General features: G+C 42.7%; 1 protein-coding gene across 1 annotated transcript in view; it reads right to left on the bottom strand.

Moving 5' to 3' along the window:
- MGAT5B (alpha-1,6-mannosylglycoprotein 6-beta-N-acetylglucosaminyltransferase B) overlaps window positions 1-19,847 on the bottom strand; it is a 248,464-nt gene that overhangs the window by 17,980 nt on the left and 210,637 nt on the right. The gene's annotated exons all lie outside the window — the stretch shown is intronic.

The following is a 19,847-nucleotide window of genomic DNA, read 5'->3' as shown; positions in this document are numbered from 1 at the left end:
CAGATGACCTGGCCTCCACAGTCACCAGATCTGATCCCAATAGAGATGGTATGGGGTGAGCTGGACCGCAGAGTGAAGGCAAAAGGGCCAACAAGTGCTAAGCATCTCTGGGAACTCCTTCAAGATTGTTGGAAGACTATTCCCGGTGACTACCTCTTGAAGCTCATCAAGAGAATGCCAAGAGTGTGCAAAGCAGTCATCAAAGTCATCGTATCCTAATAAACTCCATAATGCTGATACCACAGAAAGATATATCAATTATTATCCTGGAAGCAACTTTTTACCTTTGTACATAATTATGCGTGCGTTGCATGCATACTATATGTTATACCCCCACATAAAGGCTCTTATATTATGTAATGTATTTACTATATATCATGCCAAAGCTCCAGTTTCTTCCATATTATCTTAATACTGTTTAACCATGTAAATAACTGATCAATGTTCTTGTAAGATAGAGTTTTTATACTGGATGAATACAGGGAAAGAGTCTCTTGGCTTGTTATAAAAATAACCTCTTGGAATAATTCTGTCTGCATGTATTAATCCTGAAGAAAGATAAACCGCAGTCATCACATATTCAGTCAGTGCACAGAGGAAGGCGCCCAGCTGCTTTTATCGAGTAAATCTCATGTGTACATCCTTAGGTGTGTTATCGAAGAAGAGATAGACAAAGGTTTTTTTCCCGCACCACCAAATGGCAGCTAAAATAAAAAAAATTAGCTTGTCTATATCCATGTAACAAATAATCCATAAAGACTGGAATCTTGTTTTCATGTTCTATATCTGAAAAAGGATTTTCCGCTGTTTTAAAGGGCATGTACACTTTCGCATACCATTTTTATTATTGCTCCAATTCATCTTCAATAAAAAAAAGAAGCCACTGTTCACCAGTCTTAATTGAAAATCTCCTGCAGTTTTGGTTATGCGGCGCCCACGTAGGCCTATTTGTCTTCATAGTTAGAGACTACAAGCTGACCTCTGTCCTAGTCAGCATTTTATGGGGCAGATGGAAGCGAACAACATATGGACACTGTTTGTTTATAGGGTGCAATCATGTAAGGCCAGTTTCACACGTCAGTGCCTCGGTACGTGTAGTGACAGTTTTCTCACATACCGGAGACACTGACACACGTAGACCCATTCAAATGAATGGGGCTCTACACATGTCAGAGCGTTTTCATGGACCGTGTGTCTGTGTGCAAAACACGGAGACATATCCATTTTTTACCGGCAGCACATACCACAATATGTCCCACACACGTGCACACGGAGAACAGTGTAAACTCTCCTCCGTGCGCACGGCCGGCGGCAGGAGAAACAGCGATACTGTAAGCTGCTGTCCCCTGTGTGTGGTGCTGAAGCCGGCCATCATCCGCTCTCCCCTGCTCGGCCGAAAGCAGAGCGAGCAGGGCAGAAGGGATGAAAGAAAACCCTATGTGCGGTCCCCATTATATTTTCCAACCAATCCGGCAAAACTCACAGGTGCGGGCTGCTATTCTCAGGCTGGTAAGGGGCCCAGAAAAGTCACATCTATTAGAGGCGCCAATTCTGGAGCTTTGCTCGGTTCTTCCCACTGCCCTGTTGTATTGGCATATTGGGTAATGAGGGGTTAATGTCACCTTCCTATTGTAAGGTGACATTAAGCCGGCTTAGTAATGGAGAGGTGTCAATAAGACACCTATCCATTACTAATCCCACAGTTGTGAAAGAGTTAAAACACACACACACTAAGAAAAACGTATTTTGATTAAATATTGAATCACACAGGGTTTTAATTTCTTTACTGTACGCTCAATCCAAGTGAAGCCCTCGTTCTCCTGTAAAAAAATCCAAAATAAAAAAGCAACAATATCCCATACCTGTCCACCGTACAGTCAAGTCCCACGCAGTAATCCATCTCAAGGGGTTAAATGGTTTACAAACGGGAGCGTTGCTAATGCGGCCACTCCCGGCTGTAAATGACTGGGGAATTAATGAAATGCAGGGGCGGAGCTTTGGTGACTAGCGGTGTCGTCACCGAAGCTGCGCCCCCTGGTGGCATGAACTCATATGAACTCTGTAGCGTGGAAAATATTCAGAAACTTTCCCACACTACAGAGTTCATTTTAGTTCAAGCCACCATACTGTGTTATTTATACCTGTGCTATAGCATTTTACATTATTTTGGATATATATGTCCGTGTTTGTTGGTTGCACTTTGCATTTACTCTCATTAGTGGTCTCATTTATCCTATATAGCTGTGTTACTTATACCTGTGCTATAGTATTTTACGTTATTTTGGATTTATGGTGTAAAGGGGTTGTATGGGACTTTAATATTGATGGCTTATCCTTAGGGAACAGCTGATCAGCAGGGGTGCTGGGTGTCGCATCCCCACTCATCAGACATTAATGACCTATCCTGAGGATAGCCAATCAATATTAAAGTCTTGGCCAATATTTTTAAAGGCATTGTTCAGCCCTGGGGAAATTTTTGACTAGTACTGTTGAAAATGTTGCCAACTTGACAAATCCTAACAGTATGCCAGTGTACTGTACCACTGTGCTTGCAGTCTGCGTGATTGTCACGTGACTACAAATATTTGATTTCCATATGTGCTGAATACAGTAGCTTCTCATCCACTTATTTCAATGTGATATTGATGCAAGGATGCAATGTGTATACAGCATTTGCAGTCAACTGGCTTCTCTCAATATTTCATTCAGTCTGTGAGTTTTACTTTGTTTAAGTTTGACAATCGCTCGACCTGAAAATCAGTGCTGAATCCTAACAGTGTGTATATTACACACTGTCGGGATTTGGCAAGCTACAGTGCTTGGCGAAAAATTTCCCAAGGTTACACAACCCCTTTAAATAAATACACAAATATTGTCTTTTCATGCGTATCTCTAACATATTAATGGATTAGTTTAACAGAATTTATACTTTTGCAGCCTATCCTTTTCTTTGCTTTAAAGAATATGGACACCTTCATCGTCTAAAAATTATTTATGCAGTAGAGTTTCATTAAAATATTTGATCCATTTTGCTTATACAGCCTGCATGTATCACTGTACATGTCTGGCTGAAGTATGAGTTAATAGTAAGTTCAGCAGTGATTTTGTGTTTTTTATGTTAAAAGGAGGGTCTGTATCTTTCTATTTTCAATATTTTCTCTAAGCTGTCTAACTTTGTTGTAGTCATAAATCAGCTTAAAATAAACTTTAAAAAAGATTGAGAACTCACTGATGAATTCACAGTTTACTCATTCTGCAGTCTGGTACGTGCAGTGATACATAGAGACTGTAGAAGGTGAGCAATTCATAAGTCTTAATAGAATTCTATAGAAAACATTATTATTAGCCAAATATGCATACATTTAAGTGAATACAATTTACATCTACGGTGTCTGTATCCTCTAAGTCAGCATTCTTTTACAGAACTGATATATTGCTGTGTATACTATATCTGCATTATTTAACAGTACCATATAACAAACCAGATAATGATACCTCATTACATCATGATAGGAAATCTGATATCTGATACCTCACCTATTCTTTATGTTAATTATTTGTGCAGACAAGCAGTACACTCTTCACTGAACAATAGAAACCCAATACTTAAAGTGTAAAAGAAACCAGCCGCCAACATAAAGAAACTGTTCTTCTATTTAATGCTTATATTACTACACGCACAAGCCAGAGAAATGCTTCCACTGAAGCTTAAGCTATATCAAGAGTAAAACAAAATATAACGTAAGTCCAACTATATGTGTATCTTTAGGCTTTGTATCTCCCATAACATGGGTTGATAAGAATATTCGGCAAATCTGCAAACAATTTTGCTTTAGAGCCCATGTACGTTTCATGGTGTAAACTATAGTTATAGGTGGTCAAGGAGTAAATTTAGGGTTTCAGTTACAGAAACTAACAAGTAGAACTTAAATATCACGGCTATCTATAGTGAGTCAACAAAGACCGGATCGGAGAGACATAGTAGACTGACTAGGTTTGTTATTTTCTACAACTGGAAGCCGATGGGACAAAAAATGTGATTCCAAACATCAGCATTTGCCATATGGCACTATCTCTGTTATGGTGAAGTACCAACCCTCCCAATAACAACATCGAGATCTGAATTTCAAAAAGATGTCAGCATTATGGTCGGCTACTGGCCATCCCCTATTCACCATTGCATTGCTGATATCAAACATACCAATACAAAGATAAATAATATCATTTTAACTTTCCTACTCCGGTCTGTAACAGTATAATTTATTAAATTCATGGAACATAACCAGCCTGGCATAACATTTTACATTTATAAAATAACTTAATATTTAATAGAATGAATCTAAAAGGAAAAAAAGAAATTACAATCCAGACTTGCTAAATCAGCAGATGCATGAGAGAAAACTTACCAAAGCACAATTTTGTTATCCCACATAAAATATACAAATAGGCAAAGATATTTGCAATCTATATTACATTACAGTTCAAAAGTATGTATACCAGTATAACACAATATTCACAATTCCATTAAAATGAAACAAGCTCATGCTTTTGTTCTCTACATATTCTTGCTCAATGTGAGTTTGTATATTGCGTTTTATTAAAGTTAAAGTAATGTTGCAGATCTTTTTTTATATTTTGTGCAGGACAAGGATTGAAACAGGTATTTTAGCTGCAACAGATGCTGCAAGGGAAATATAATATTTCTTGCTGACCATTTACATCTGACCACCTATTTAATACAACCAAAATTACAAAAACATTTAGACACTGTGCAAAATGTAAAAAAAAACAAGAATGCAGTGATTTGGAAATCTCTGATAAGTGCATTGTATGTACAAAAGAACATGAAAGTTAGACATTTTTCCATTTCATTAAAAAAAAGGAATTGATGGAAGCAATATCTCAAAAAAGTTGGGACCAGTTCCATATCTATAATTGTGTAGTATCTCCTCTCCTTTTGAATGGAGCTGCACTGTACATCTCTAAATGTGTTGTGACAGCTGCTTGGTTCTGCAGATCTGCTCCTGTTCTATAGAATGTGAGCTGATCTACAGTACTCCGCAGTGGCTGCTACATTGAATGGAGCTGCACTGTACATCTCTCAATGTGTAGTGGCAGCTGCTTGGTTCTGCAGATCTGCTCCTGTTCTATAGAATGTGAGCTGATCTACAGTACTCCACAGTGGATGCTACACTTAATGGAGCTGCACTGTGCATCTCTCAATGTGTAGTGGCAGCTGCTTGGTTCTGCAGATCTGCTCCTGTTCTATAGAATGTGAGCTGATCTACAGTACTCCACAGTGGCTGCTACATTGAATGGAGCTGCACTGTACATCTCTCAATGTGTAGTGGCAGCTGCTTGGTTCTGCAGATCTGCTCCTGTTCTATAGAATGTGAGCTGATCTACAGTACTCCACAGTGGATGCTACACTTAATGGAGCTGCACTGTGCATCTCTCAATGTGTAGTGGCAGCTGCTTGGTTCTGCAGATCTGCTCCTGTTCTATAGAATGTGAGCTGATCTACAGTACTCCACAGTGGATGCTACACTTAATGGAGCTGCACTGTACATCTCTCAATGTGTAGTGGCAGCTGCTTGGTTCTGCAGATCTGCTCCTGTTCTATAGAATGGGCAGGTATAACGATTTGTCGGATTTGTCAGTTCGTCACAAAGTGAAAAATTAAAGAAATTAGATGACAATTGCTACTGTTAAGATTCTATGTAAATGGAAGAGACAAATAGGAGAGAGAAGCGCTGCCTCTATCTCTTCTATTCGCTCTTCCCTTGTACATAGATTCCCAGCAGTAGTAACTGTCATCTATCACTGTAATGTAAAATTTGACTGAGTACAGATTTTACTCAAGAATTGAGAATTTTGAAAATGAATGATCAGTTCAAGAGGAGAATGAAGCGGATTTCTCTGGTAAGATATATTGCAAAATGTCTTATTTTCTTGTGTATTATTGATTTATGAAATAAAAATTAAAATGACAGTTACTCGTTAAAGAAAAAATATAGCAAAGCATCCAATATCCTTAGCTATGTATACCAGGTAGGACTAGGTACCTGACTAATACGCCAAATCGAGGTCATTATTATATAATATGGTGGCCCAGATAAAGGTTAGGTCAGTGCCTATTGGGATGGGCAGTAACGATGTTCACAAACACAATGACCTGAACTTCATTTTGTATCAGAATGTGTACATATACTATAAACTGACCTGTCTCATTAATAGAAGTAAATGAGGCAGTGATTTGTCAGAATAATGGAGAGTATAAGCATATAATTTATTTCCGAAAACATCCTCCACAAACGAATCTATCAACATTAGCGTCAATATGTCATTAGGTCCAAGGAAATAATTGCTTGATTGTCCCTCGTGTACAGGTTGAGTAAATGGCCTCTGTCTCGAAAAACCTATAGATTAGAAAAGCTCTTCCATCACTTTCTATGACTCAGTTGATATACAGAAAGTTCTACCTTTCGTGCATGACAATGGGGCATGGTAGCTTTAAGGCATGTCTGTCCGCTTGCCTGTCTGTTTTAATACCTCCTTTTACTTCCCATCTAATATATAAAGCTGAATGTGTATGTGTGTGTGTGTGTGTGTGTGTGTGTGTGTATGTGTATGTCCGGGATTGGCATCTGAACCGTCGCAGCTACAGCCACAAAATTTTGCACAGTCACACATCTGGACCCCGAGAGCGTCATAGGCTATGTTGTGAGGTGAAATTTTAACCCCGCGCTTTCCAATTCACCAAACAATTTTGCCTCTATCTACTGTTATGGACCTGGTGGTTAGGAGCACCTGGAATGACCTGATAGTCAAAACTGCAAAATAGAGCGAGCTCTGGGAAGTGGGAGCTCTGCTGACCGCAACTCTAATCCTATTATCACACACACTAGAATTAGCCGTGGATCGTGCCTGACTCTGCCTAGATGACTCTTCACAGCCTGAGAGGTAACTACCCCTAAAGAGAAATATAGCCTCACCTTGCCTCAGAGAAATTCCCCAAAGGAAAAGGGCAGCCCCCCACATATATTGACTGTGAGTTAAGAGGAAGGCACAAACACAGGAATGAGACAGGTTTCAGCAAAGGAGGCCAGACTTACTAAATAGAAAGAAGATAGATAAAGGGATCTTTGCGGTCAGCACAAAAACTACAAAAAGCCACGCAGAGTGAGCAAAAAACCACCGCACCGACTCACGGTGCAGTAGGTGCCACTCTGCAACCCAGAGCTTCCAGCTAGCGAGACAATATCATGATAACCAGCTGGACAGAACGTAAGCAGGTACTCAGAAATATATTCAGCACACAAATGAACAACAATGAGCTTAGCAGGGACTTAGCTTCTGCTGAAGTAGACAGGTCATCAGGAGATCCAAGTGAGATCTGAACCAGTACTGATACATTGACAGCTGGCATCAAGTAACGATCTGAGCAGAGTTAAATAGAGGAACCAGCCCAGTCCTAAACGATGCAGCTGAGGAAGCCAATTCAAGACCAGCAGCTCCACTTTCAGCCACCAGAGGGAACCCATGGACAGAACCCACAGAAATACCATTCCTGACCACAGGAGGGAGTACGAGAACAGAGTTCACAACAGTACCCCTCCCTTGAGGAGGGGTCACCGAACCCTCACCAGAACCCCCCGGCCGATCAGGACGAGCCAAATGAAAGGCACGAACCAAATCGGCAGCATGGATATCGGAGGCAAGAACCCAGGAATTATCTTCCTGACCATAGGCCTTCCATTTGACCAGATACAAGTTTCCGTCTCGAGATACGAGAATCTAAAATCTTCTCCACCACATACTCCAATTCTCCCTCGACCAACACCGGAGCAGGAGGGTCTACGGAAGGAACCATAGGCCCATATATCTCTGCAACAACGATCTATGGAACACATTATGGATGGCAAAAGAAGCTGGAAGGTCCAAACGAAATGACACAGGATTGAGGATCTCAGAAATCTTATAAGGCCCAATAAAACGAGGCTTAAACTTAGGAGAAGAAACCTTCATAGGAACATAACGAGATGACAACCAAACCAGATCCCCAACACAAAGTCAAGGACCAACACGGCGACGGCGGTTAGCGAAACGTGGAGCCTTCTCCTGTGACAATGTCAAATTGTCCACTACATGAGTCCAAATTTGCTGCAACCTGTCCACCACAGAATCCACACCAGGACAGTCCGAAGGCTCAACCTGCCCTGAAGAGAAACGAGGATGGAAACCAGAATTACAATAAAAAGGTGAAACCAAGGTAGCCGAACTGGCCCGATTATTAAGAGCGAACTCAGCTAATGGCAAGAAGGTCACCCAATCATCCTGATCAGCAGAAACAAAGGATCTCAGATAGGTCTCCAAAGTCTGATTGGTTCGTTCAGTTTGGCCATTTGTCTGAGGATGGAAAGCAGAATAAAAGGACAAATCAATGCCCATCTTAGCACAAAAGGACCGCCAAAACCTCGAAACAAACTGGGAACCTCTGTCCGACACAATGTTCTCCGGAATGCCATGCAAATGAACCACATGCTGGAAAAACAACGGAACCAAATCAGAGGATGAAGGCAACTTAGGCAAGGGTACCAAATGGACCATCTTAGAGAAGCGATCACAAACCACCCAGATGACGATATCCTTTGAGAGACAGGGAGATCTGAAATAAAATCCATGGAAACATGCGTCCAGGGCCTCTTCGGAATCAGCAAGGACAAACCCACTGGCACGAGAACAGCAGGGCTTCGCCCGAGTACAAGTCCCACAGGACTGCACAAAAGCACGCACATCCTGGGACAAGGAAGGCCACCAAAAGGACCTAGCCACCAAATCTCTGGTACCAAAAATTCCAGGATGACCAGCCAACACCGAACAATGAACCTCCGAGATAACCCTACTAGTCCATCTATCAGGGACAAACAGTCTCTCTGCAGGACAGCGGTCAGGTCTATCCGCCTGAAACTCCTGTAGAACCCGCCGCAAATCAGGGGAGATGGAAGACAAAATTACCCCCTCTTTGAGAATACCAGCCGGCTAAGAAACTCCAGGAGAATCAGGCACAAAACTCCTTGAAAGGGCATCAGCCTTCACATTCTTAGAACCCGGAAGGTATGAAACCACGAAATCGAAACGGGAGAAAAACAGTGACCATCGAGCCTGTCTAGGGTTCAACCGCTTGGCAGACTCGAGATAAGTCAGATTCTTGTGATCCGTCAAGACCACCACGCGATGCTTGGCGCCCTCAAGCCAATGTCGCCACTCCTTGAATGCCCACTTCATGGCCAACAACTCCCAATTGCCAACATCATAATTACACTCAGCAGGCGAAAACTTTCTAGAAAAGAAAGCACATGGCTTCATCACAGAGCCATCAGAACTTCTCTGAGACAAAACAGCCCCTGCACCAATCTCAGAAGCATCAACCTCGACTTGAAAAGGGAGCGAAACATCTGGCTGACACAACACAGGGGCTGAAGAAAAATGACGTTTCAGCTCCTGAAACGCTTCAACGGCCGCAGAGGACCAATTCACCACATCTGCACCTTTCTTGGTCAAATCAGTCAGTGGTTTGACAACACTAGAAAAATTAGCGATAAAGCGACGGTAAAAATTCGCAAAGCCCAGGAATTTCTGAAGGATCTTTACAGATGTAGGCTGAGTCCAATCATAAATGGCCTGGACTTTAACTGGATCCATCTCGATAGTAGAAGGGGAAAAAATGAAGCCCAAAAAGGAAACCTTCTGAACTCCGAAGAGACACTTAGACCCCTTCACAAACAAGGAATTAGCACGAAGGACTTGGAACACCATTCTGACCTGCTTCACATGAGACTCCCAATCATCCGAAAAGACCAAAATATCATCCAAATATACTATCATGAACCTATCCAGGTACTTTCGGAAGATGTCATGCATAAAGGACTGGAATACAGATGGCGCATTAGAAAGCCCGAATGGCATCACCAGATACTCAAAATGGCCCTCGGGCGTATTAAATGCGGTTTTCCATTCATCGCCCCGCTTAATACGCACAAGATTATACGCTCCTCGAAGATCTATCTTGGTAAACCAACTAGCCCCCTTAATCCGAGCAAACAAATCAGACAATAGAGGCAAAGGGTACTGAAATTTAACCGTGATTTTATTAAGAAGGCGGTAATCTATACAAGGTCTCAGAGAACCATCCTTCTTGGCCACGAAAAAGAACCCTGCTCCCAACGGTGACGACGACGGGCGAATATGCCCTTTCTCCAAGGACTCCTTTATATAGCTCCGCATAGCGGCGTGTTCTGGCACAAATAAATTGAAAAGTCGGCCTTTAGGAAACTTACTACCAGGAATCAAATTGATAGCACAATCACAATCCCTATGAGGAGGCATGGCACTGGACTTGGGCTCATCAAATACATCCTGGTAATCCAACAAAAACTCAGGTACTTCAGAAGGAGTGGAAGACGAAATTGACAACGCTGGAACATCACCATGGGCCCCTTGACAACCCCAACTGGACACAGACATAGATTTCCAGTCCAATACTGGATTATGGACCTGTAGCCATGGCAACCCAACACGACCACATCATGCAAATTATGCAACACCAAAAAGCGAATATCTTCCCGATGTGCAGGAGCCATGCACATGGTCAACTGGGTCCAGTACTGAGGCTTATTCTTGGCCAAAGGCGTAGCATCAATTCCCCTTAATGGAATGGGATGCTGCAAGGGCTCCAAGAAAAAACCACAGCGCCTGGCATACTCTAAGTCCATCAAATTCAGGGCTGCACCTGAATCCACAAACGCCATAACACAGTAGGATGACAAAGAGCAAATCAAAGTAACGGACAAAAGAAATTTAGGCTGTATAGTACCAATGGTGACAGACCTAGCGGACCGCTTAGTGCGCTTAGGACAATCAGAGATAGCATGAGTGGAGTCACCACAGTAAAAACACAGCCCATTCTGACGTCTGTGCTCTTGCCGTTCAGCTCTGGTCAAAGTCCTATCACATTGCATAGGCTCAGGCCTCTGCTCAGAGGACACCGCCATATGGTGCACAACTTTCCGCTCCCGCAAACGCCGATCGATCTGAATAGCCAAGGACATTGATTCATTCAGACCAGCAGGCGTGGGGAACCCCACCATAACATCCTTAAGGCCCTCAGAAAGACCCTTTCTGAAAATTGCGGCCAGGGCACACTCATTCCATTGAGTAAGCACAGACCACTTTCTAAACTTCTGACAATACATTTCAGCATCATCCTGACCCTGACATAGAGCCAGCAAGATTTTCTCTGCCTGATCCACAGAATTTGGTTTGTCATAGAGCAATCCAAGCGCCAGAAAAAACGCATCTACATTAAGCAATGCAAGATCTCCTGGCGCTAGGGAGAATGCCCAGTCTTGAGGGTCACCACGCAACAAGGAAATAATGATTTTTACTTGCTGACAAGGGTCACCAGAGGAGCGAGGTTTCAGAGCAAGAAACAGTTTACAATTATTCTTGAAATTCAGAAACTTAGATCTATCCCCAGAAAACAAATCAGGAATTGGGATTCTAGGCTCTAACATAGGATTCTGAACTACATAATCCTGAATGCTTTGTACCCTTGCAGTGAGATTATCCACACAAGAGGACAGACCTTGAATGTCCATATCTACACCTGAGTCCTGAACCACCCAGAGGTTTAGGGGAAAAAAAAAGACTAAACACACTGCAGAGATAAAAAAAATGGTCTCAGAACTTCTCTTATCCCTCTATTGAGATGCATTAACACTTTTTGGCCAGCTGTACTGTTATGGACCTGGTGGTTAGTAGCACCTGGAATGACCTGATAGTCAAAACTGCAAAATAGAGCGAGCTCTGGGAAGTGGGAGCTCTGCTGACCGCAACTCTAATCCTATTATCACACACACTAGAATTAGCCGTGGATCGTGCCTGACTCTGCCTAGACGACTCTTCACAGCCTGAGAGGTAACTACCCCTAAAGAGAAATATAGCCTCACCTTGCCTCAGAGAAATTCCCCAAAGGAAAAGGGCAGCCCCCCACATATATTGACTGTGAGTTAAGAGGAAGGCACAAACACAGGAATGAGACAGGTTTCAGCAAAGGAGGCCAGACTTACTAAATAGACAGAAGATAGATAAAGGGATCTTTGCGGTCAGCACAAAAACTACAAAAAGCCACGCAGAGTGAGCAAAAAACCACCGCACCGACTCACGGTGCGGTAGGTGCCACTCTGCAACCCAGAGCTTCCAGCTAGCGAGACAATATCATGATAACCAGCTGGACAGAACGTAAGCAGGTACTCAGAAATATATTCAGCACACAAATGAACAACAATGAGCTTAGCAGGGACTTAGCTTCTGCTGAAGTAGACAGGTCATCAGGAGATCCAAGTGAGATCTGAACCAGTACTGATACATTGACAGCTGGCATCAAGTAACGATCTGAGCAGAGTTAAATAGAGGAACCAGCCCAGTCCTAAACGATGCAGCTGAGGAAGCCAATTCAAGACCAGCAGCTCCACTTTCAGCCACCAGAGGGAACCCACGGACAGAACCCACAGAAATACCATTCCTGACCACAGAAGGGAGTACGAGAACAGAGTTCACAACAATCTACATAATGGGGAAAAAGTGAAAGGAAAAGTGTTGGAGGCGTCGCAGTTACAGGCACAAAATTTTGCACAGTCACACGTCTGGACCCCGAGAGCGTCAAAGCTATGTTGTGAGGTGAAATTTTAACCCCGCGCTTTCCAATTCACCAAACAATTTTGCCCCTATCTACATAATGGGGAAAAAATGAAAGGAAAAGTGTTGGAGGCAAATTAACAGCTGCCAGATGTGAACAAGGGGGACTTAAAGAATGAGAGCGATGGCGCCAAACAGTATATACTGTACAGTTGCTAATGTGGGGCCCCGACATGGGATAATCACCACACCACCACGGGGATATGAACACACACACAAAATGCACCACACACTACCACGTGCTCGAACACATATACCACCCTCAGCGCACATTTCACCACACATACACCAACCTCGCCACATAAAAGTCGAAACACAAAAGTCGCCGCTCAAAACTCGCCACGCGCAAAACTCTCCACATGCAAAACTCGCCACACATGCAAAACTCACCTCATGGAAAACTCGCCACACGCAAAACTTGCACACGCGGAAAAATTGCCACATGCACAAAAGTTGCAACACATGCAAAAGTTGCCTCACACAAAACTTGCACATACTCAAAAGGCACCACACATAAAACTCGCCACGCGCAAAACTCGCCATGCGCAAAACTTGCTGCACACAACTTGCTACACTAACCTGTCACATGCAACTCGACACACAAAAAGTTGCTACACGCATGTCGCCACACAAAAGTCATCTCACAAAAGTCGCTACATGCATGTCGTCACACGCAACTCAACACACACAACTTGACACACGAAACTCGCCCTAAAACACACACAAGTCTGGTATTATCCTTCAAAAATAAAAATCTGATTAATAAGCAGACAAACTACAAGAGCAACAAATGTACCATATAGGAATCCGGCAGCTGTCAGTCACATGACCAGTCTATTATGTGTATGTGTGAGCTAATATATACTGCCAGGGGGTGGGCTTACTGTTGGCTGGGGATTTATCAGGCTGCCAATTTAGCTTACAAATACTGAGGTAAAAATACTAACCAAATAACGTGTGAACGAGGTCTAATACAGGAGGAGATGACATACAGATATATACTATATACAGGAGGAGATGACACACAGGTATATACTATTTACAGGGGAGATGACACACAGGTATATACTATATACAGGAGGAGATGACACACAGATATATACTATATACAGGAGATATGACACACAGGTATATACTATATAGAGGAGGAGATGACATACAGGTACATACTACATACAGCAGGAGATGACATACAGGTATATACTATATACAGGAGGAGATGACACACAGGTATATACTATATACAGGAGCAGATTACCTACAGGTATATAGTATATACAGGAGGAGATGACATACAGGTATATGCTATGTATAGGAGGAGATGACATACAGGTATATACTATATACAGGAGGAGATGACACACAGATATATACTATATATAGGTGAGATGACACACAGGTATATACTATATACAGGAGGAGATTACATACAGGTAAATACTATATATAGGAGGAGATGACATACAGGTATATACTATATACAGGGGAGATGACACACAGCAGGTATATACTATATACAGGGGAGATGACATACAGGTATATACTATATACAGGAGATGACATACAGGTGTATACTATATATAAGGGAGATGACAAACATGTATATACTGAGGTGAAAATGAGAGGTGTGAGGTGAAAATGAAAAGGTGTGAGTGCAAAATGAGAGGAGTGAGGGAAAATAGTGGAGTGATCGGAAAATGACAGATGTGAGGTCGAAATGACAAGTGTTAGGGGGGAATGAGAGGAGTGAGGGGGAAAATAAGAGGAGTGAGGGGGAAAATGAGAGGTGTGAGGGAGAAAATGAGAGATGTGAGGGGGAAAATGAAAGATGTGATGGGGAAAATGAGAGGCGTGATGGGAAAATAAGAGAAGTGAGGTGCTATAACTAACCACAGATATTTACTATGCCCAGGCAACGCCGGGCTCTTCAGCTAGTTAAGTAATAATTCTGTAGTTGAAGACACTATGGGATCTGGCAGATCTTCAGACGAGGGCTGCTTTCAGGGAAAACTTTGATCTAACAGGATAGATTTTTTTTTTAGTTCAACCTTTTTATTCTCTTCTTTTATGGCTCATTCACAAGGCCGAATTTTGCATTCGAGTGCTATCTGTGTTTTTCTTGTATAGTACTCATAATTGTAATAGTCTATGGGGCAATTCAAATTTCCGTGATTTTTCACACACCGAGATCTCAGGGGAAAATTTCAGAGACAGGTCCCATTTCGATCTGAGGTTCAGATTAAAATTGCCAATGCAATGCATTCGCTCTGTGGAAAAAATTGGACTGCACTCAGACAACATCTGAATGCAGTCCAATTTTCCCAGACTGTCAGCATGGAGAAAGTGGAGATTTTTTTTTTTTCTAATTTCTCCACGTATGAGAAAATTGAATGACGCTCAGACCGTAATGGAATGAAACGCTTGATCAGAGTAATTGGTCTGTTTTTCTTGTACATGGAAAATATCAGATGTCTGAATTGAATTGAATCGTACAAAGGCAAAAAAATAAATAACTAAATAAAAAGACTGATTTTTTTTTCATGTGTTTATCTGCTGGATATAATTTCGTACATTTTTGTATCCATTTTTGCCATCAGTGTGGCATTCGTTTTTCTCATATGAGAAGAAAAAATTGTTGGATGTTTCTTAAAGGGGTTGTCCAGTCCAAATTGATAAGTCTGCAGTAAATCAGTGTGACTGCAGACTTATGAATCCCCCCAGCACATGCACTGTGCACTGCAGGGATTCGTTGTTTTCTGAGCCAGAACCGGAGGGTATGTAAGAGTTAAACATACTCCCAGCCACTGGGAGCAGCCCAACTTCCATACACTGGAGTGAGGCCAAGCCCTCTAGTTGTCCACGGACACTGGACGGCCACATCACTAGACAGGGTGAGATCTCGCTCAATACAAGTATATGGAGTGAGACCACGCCGACTAAACGAGCCCTGTCTGGTAGCATGTACAACACACATATATCCTCTGGGAACAGCGCTGGGGGGATTCATAAATCTGCAGTCACACAGCGTGACTGCAGACTTATCGATTTGAATTTGGTAAGGAAATGAAACACAGAAAAAATTCAAAAGTTGCATACATTCTTTAAAATAGAACAGTGAATACATTTAAAGGGAATCTGTCACCAGGTTTTTGCTACCCTATATGAAAGCAGAACAATACAAGGGTGTTGCTGTCATTTTGATAAAATCATTGTTTTATCTGCTGCAGATCTAGCAGTTCTCTGAGTGTGAAGCACAGTATAAAGCCTGCTAATCGGTGATGGGGTGAGGTTATGCAGAGCTCATGAATATGCTGGACTAGCTCGCAGCAGGTTTAGTGATAATCTCCAGCTAGTAAAACACTGATTTTACCAAAACTAAGAATTAAGTATCGAACACGTCAGCAATTTTCTGAGTAAATATATTTCTAAAGTGCTATTGACATGAAATTCTCACCAGATGTCGGTAACGACCAATCCAATCCACACAGGCAAAGAAATCAAACCACAGATGTCCATAAATTAAGTTATGTGTAATAATGAGAAATGACTCAGGGAAAACGTATTGAACACATCAAGCAAAAGAGGTGCAAAAAGTCATGGAAAGTCATGACACCAGCAGAAATCTATCAGTAATTAGAAAGCAATCCTGCCAAATAGTGAAAAATAATATCAGTTTGTTCAACTGATGGCCTATGAAAAGGTGTCTCATTACTAAGGTGCCATACAAGATACATCTCATGATAAGTAAAACCAGTGAGCTGCCTCAAGACCTTAACATTAAGGCCATGTGCACACGTTCAGGATTGTTAGCGTTTTTTTCGCGTTTTTTCGCTATAAAAACGTGATAAAAACGCGAAAAAAAACGCTTACATAAGCCTCCTATTATTTACAGGGTATTCCGCATTTTTGGTGCAAATGTTGCGATTTTTTCCGCGAAAAAATCGCATAGCGGAAAAAAAAGCAACATGTTCATTAAAAATGCGGAATTGCAGGGATTCCGCACACCTAGGGGTCCATTGATCTGCTTACTTCCCGCACGGGGCTGTGCACACCATGCGGGAAGTAAGCAGATTATATGCGGTTGGTACCCAGGGTGGAGGAGAGGAGACTCTCCTCCACGCACTGGGCACCATATAAGTGGTCAAAAAATAAGAAATAAAATAATAAACAGTCCTATACTCACCCTCGATGTCTTGCCGCCTCCTCGCACGCTGCCGTTCGGTTTCTGTACCTGGTGTGCGCTGAAGGACCTCGCCGAATGACGTCACTGTCCTGTGATTGGTCGTGACCGGTCACGTGACCGCTCACGTGACCGTGACGTCACGGGAGGTCCTGTGCGCACAGACCAGCTATACGGAACGGACGCCGGTGAGATGTCTGGGTGAGTATAAGCATTTTTTTATTTTTTTTATTATTTTTAAACATTCTATCTTTTACTATAGATGCTGCATAGGCAGCATCTATAGTAAAAAGTTGGTCACACTTGTCAAACGCTATGTTTGACAAGTGTGACCAACCTGTCAGTCAGTTTTCCAAGCGATGCTACAGATCGCAGGGAAAACTTTAGCATTCTGCAAGCTAATTACGCTTGCAGAATGCTAAAAAAACGCGAAAAAAACGGAAAAAAAACGCAAAAAAAAAAATGCGGATTTCTTGCAGAAAATTTCCGGTTTTCTTCAGGAATTTTCTGCAAGAAATCCGCAACGTGTGCACATACCCTAAATCTTATTGTTGCAAAACAAACTGAATGCATTGGTTTCAGAAGAATTTCTAAACTACTGAGGGTTCAGTGATCACTATTGGGGCTATAATCCAGAAGTGGAAAGAACATACTTTCACTATGAACTGACCACAACCAGGTTCCTCCCTGCAAAGTTTCAGACTGAGGAGTGGATGTAAATAGTTTTATGCCCAAAAATGCAAAAATGCCATAAGTATTCGCTGAGTGATACCTTTATTGGCTAACCAGAAAAAAAAAAATTATATATATATATATATATATATATATATATATATATATATATATATATATATATATATATATATACACTCACCGGCCACTTTATTAGGTACACCATGCTAGTAACGGGTTGGACCCCTTTTGCCTTCAGAACTGCCTCAATTCTTCGTGGCATAGATTCAACAAGGTGCTGGAAGCATTCCTCAGAGATTTTGGTCCATATTGACATGATGGCATCACACAGTTGCCGCAGATTTGTCGGCTGCACATCCCAAAGATGCTCCATACAAGGCAGGATGGATCCATGCTTTCATGTTGTTTACGCCAAATTCTGACCCTACCATCCGAATGTCGCAGCAGAAATCGAGACTCATCAGACCAAGCAACGTTTTTCCAATCTTCTACTGTCCAATTTCGATGAGCTTGTACAAATTGTAGCCTCAGTTTCCTGTTCTTAGCTGAAAGGAGTGGTACCCGGTGTGGTCTTCTGCTGCTGTAGCCCATCTGCCTCAAAGTTCGACGCACTGTGCGTTCAGAGATGCTCTTAGGCCTACCTTGGTTGTAACGGGTGGCGATTTGAGTCACTGTTGCCTTTCTATCAGCTCGAACCAGTCTGCCCATTCTCCTCTGACCTCTGGCATCAACAAGGCATTTCCGCCCACAGAACTGCCGCTCACTGGATTTTTTTTCTTTTTTGGACCATTCTCTGTAAACCCTAGAGATGGTTGTGCGTGAAAATCCCAGTAGATCAGCAGTTTCTGAAATACTCAGACCAGCCCTTCTGGCACCAACAACCATGCCACGTTCAAAGGCACTCAAATCACCTTTCTTCCCCATACTGATGCTCGGTTTGAACTGCAGGAGATTGTCTTGACCATGTCTACATGCCTAAATGCACTGAGTTGCCGCCATGTGATTGGCTGATTAGAAATTAAGTGTTAACAAGAAGTTGGACAGGTGTACCTAATAAAGTGGCCAGTGAGTGTATATATATATATATATATATATATATATATATATATATATATATATTGTAAGAATCATGTCGGTCTGGTGGTCGGGGGCAGGTATATCTCGCCCAGGTATTTGTCCTATGTGAATTAGGCCGCTCAGTATCTTCAGGATAATGATGGGTTAATGAGTGCGGGAATAAAGGATGACCAGCTGAGGGTTTCCGGTGTCAGCCTGGGGCACACAGATTGCCTGTCTGTGTGAGACAAACGTGAGTGAGAGCTGTGCTCATGCACTGTGTGTTGTTAGCTGGGTGGGAGAAGCCCCCCAGTTGTTAGATAGCAGCGTATTTGTTTAGTTAGTGCCGGACAGGCTAGGATTTATTTTTATGCTTTGTTTTATCTATGTTGCTTTCACGTTAATAAATCTGACCTGAAGTCAGTCTGCTAAGAAACCTGCTGTACGCCTCAGATTCAATGCACACACCACTTGACCTTTGACCCCAGCAAAGGCGATCCCGAAGTGTTTTGTCACATTGTGGTGGAGAACGCGGGCAATTACGTGGCACAGGCGACAGTATGGAAGACGTGGTGAAAGCCCTAGTACAGTCCACTGCCGTACAGCAGCAGGCCACTGCCGCACAGCATGAAGCTAATCGCTTGATGTCCGCACAGCTGAAGGAGTTAATGGACATGACGGTTGCAGACCGCCAGCTCCTCCAACAGGTGGCGCAGCGCCTGCTGAGCATGCCTGAGGCAGACCCGGAAGCAGAGTCCAGAAGGATCCATGTGAGTCGATACTGGCAAAAATTGACTGCAGAAGATGACGTCGAGGCATACCTGACAACGTTTGAGCGGACGGCATTGAGGGAGAAGTGGCCGAAGGCACGATGGGCCGATTTGATTGCTCCGTTTCTCTCCGGCGAGGCCCAAAAAGCTTACCATGACTTGGACCCGGAAGTCGCTCAGGACTTCGAGAAGCTGAAAGTTGAGATCCTGGCCCGGCTGGGTGTAACGACGGCTGTCCGTGCACAGAGGGTACACCAGTGGACATACCAGCAAGATAAACCGGCGCGGTCTCAGATGTTCGACCTGATCTGCTTGACAAAGAAATGGCTACAACCCGAGGTACTGACAACACCTGAAATAATCCAGCGGATTGTCTTGGACAAGTACCT

Source organism: Ranitomeya variabilis, chromosome 4, assembly GCF_051348905.1.
Source record: "Ranitomeya variabilis isolate aRanVar5 chromosome 4, aRanVar5.hap1, whole genome shotgun sequence".
Taxonomy (NCBI): Eukaryota; Metazoa; Chordata; class Amphibia; order Anura; family Dendrobatidae; genus Ranitomeya; species Ranitomeya variabilis.
Note: the sequence above shows the minus strand (reverse complement) of the source record. Positions and strands in the feature narration are given on the sequence as shown.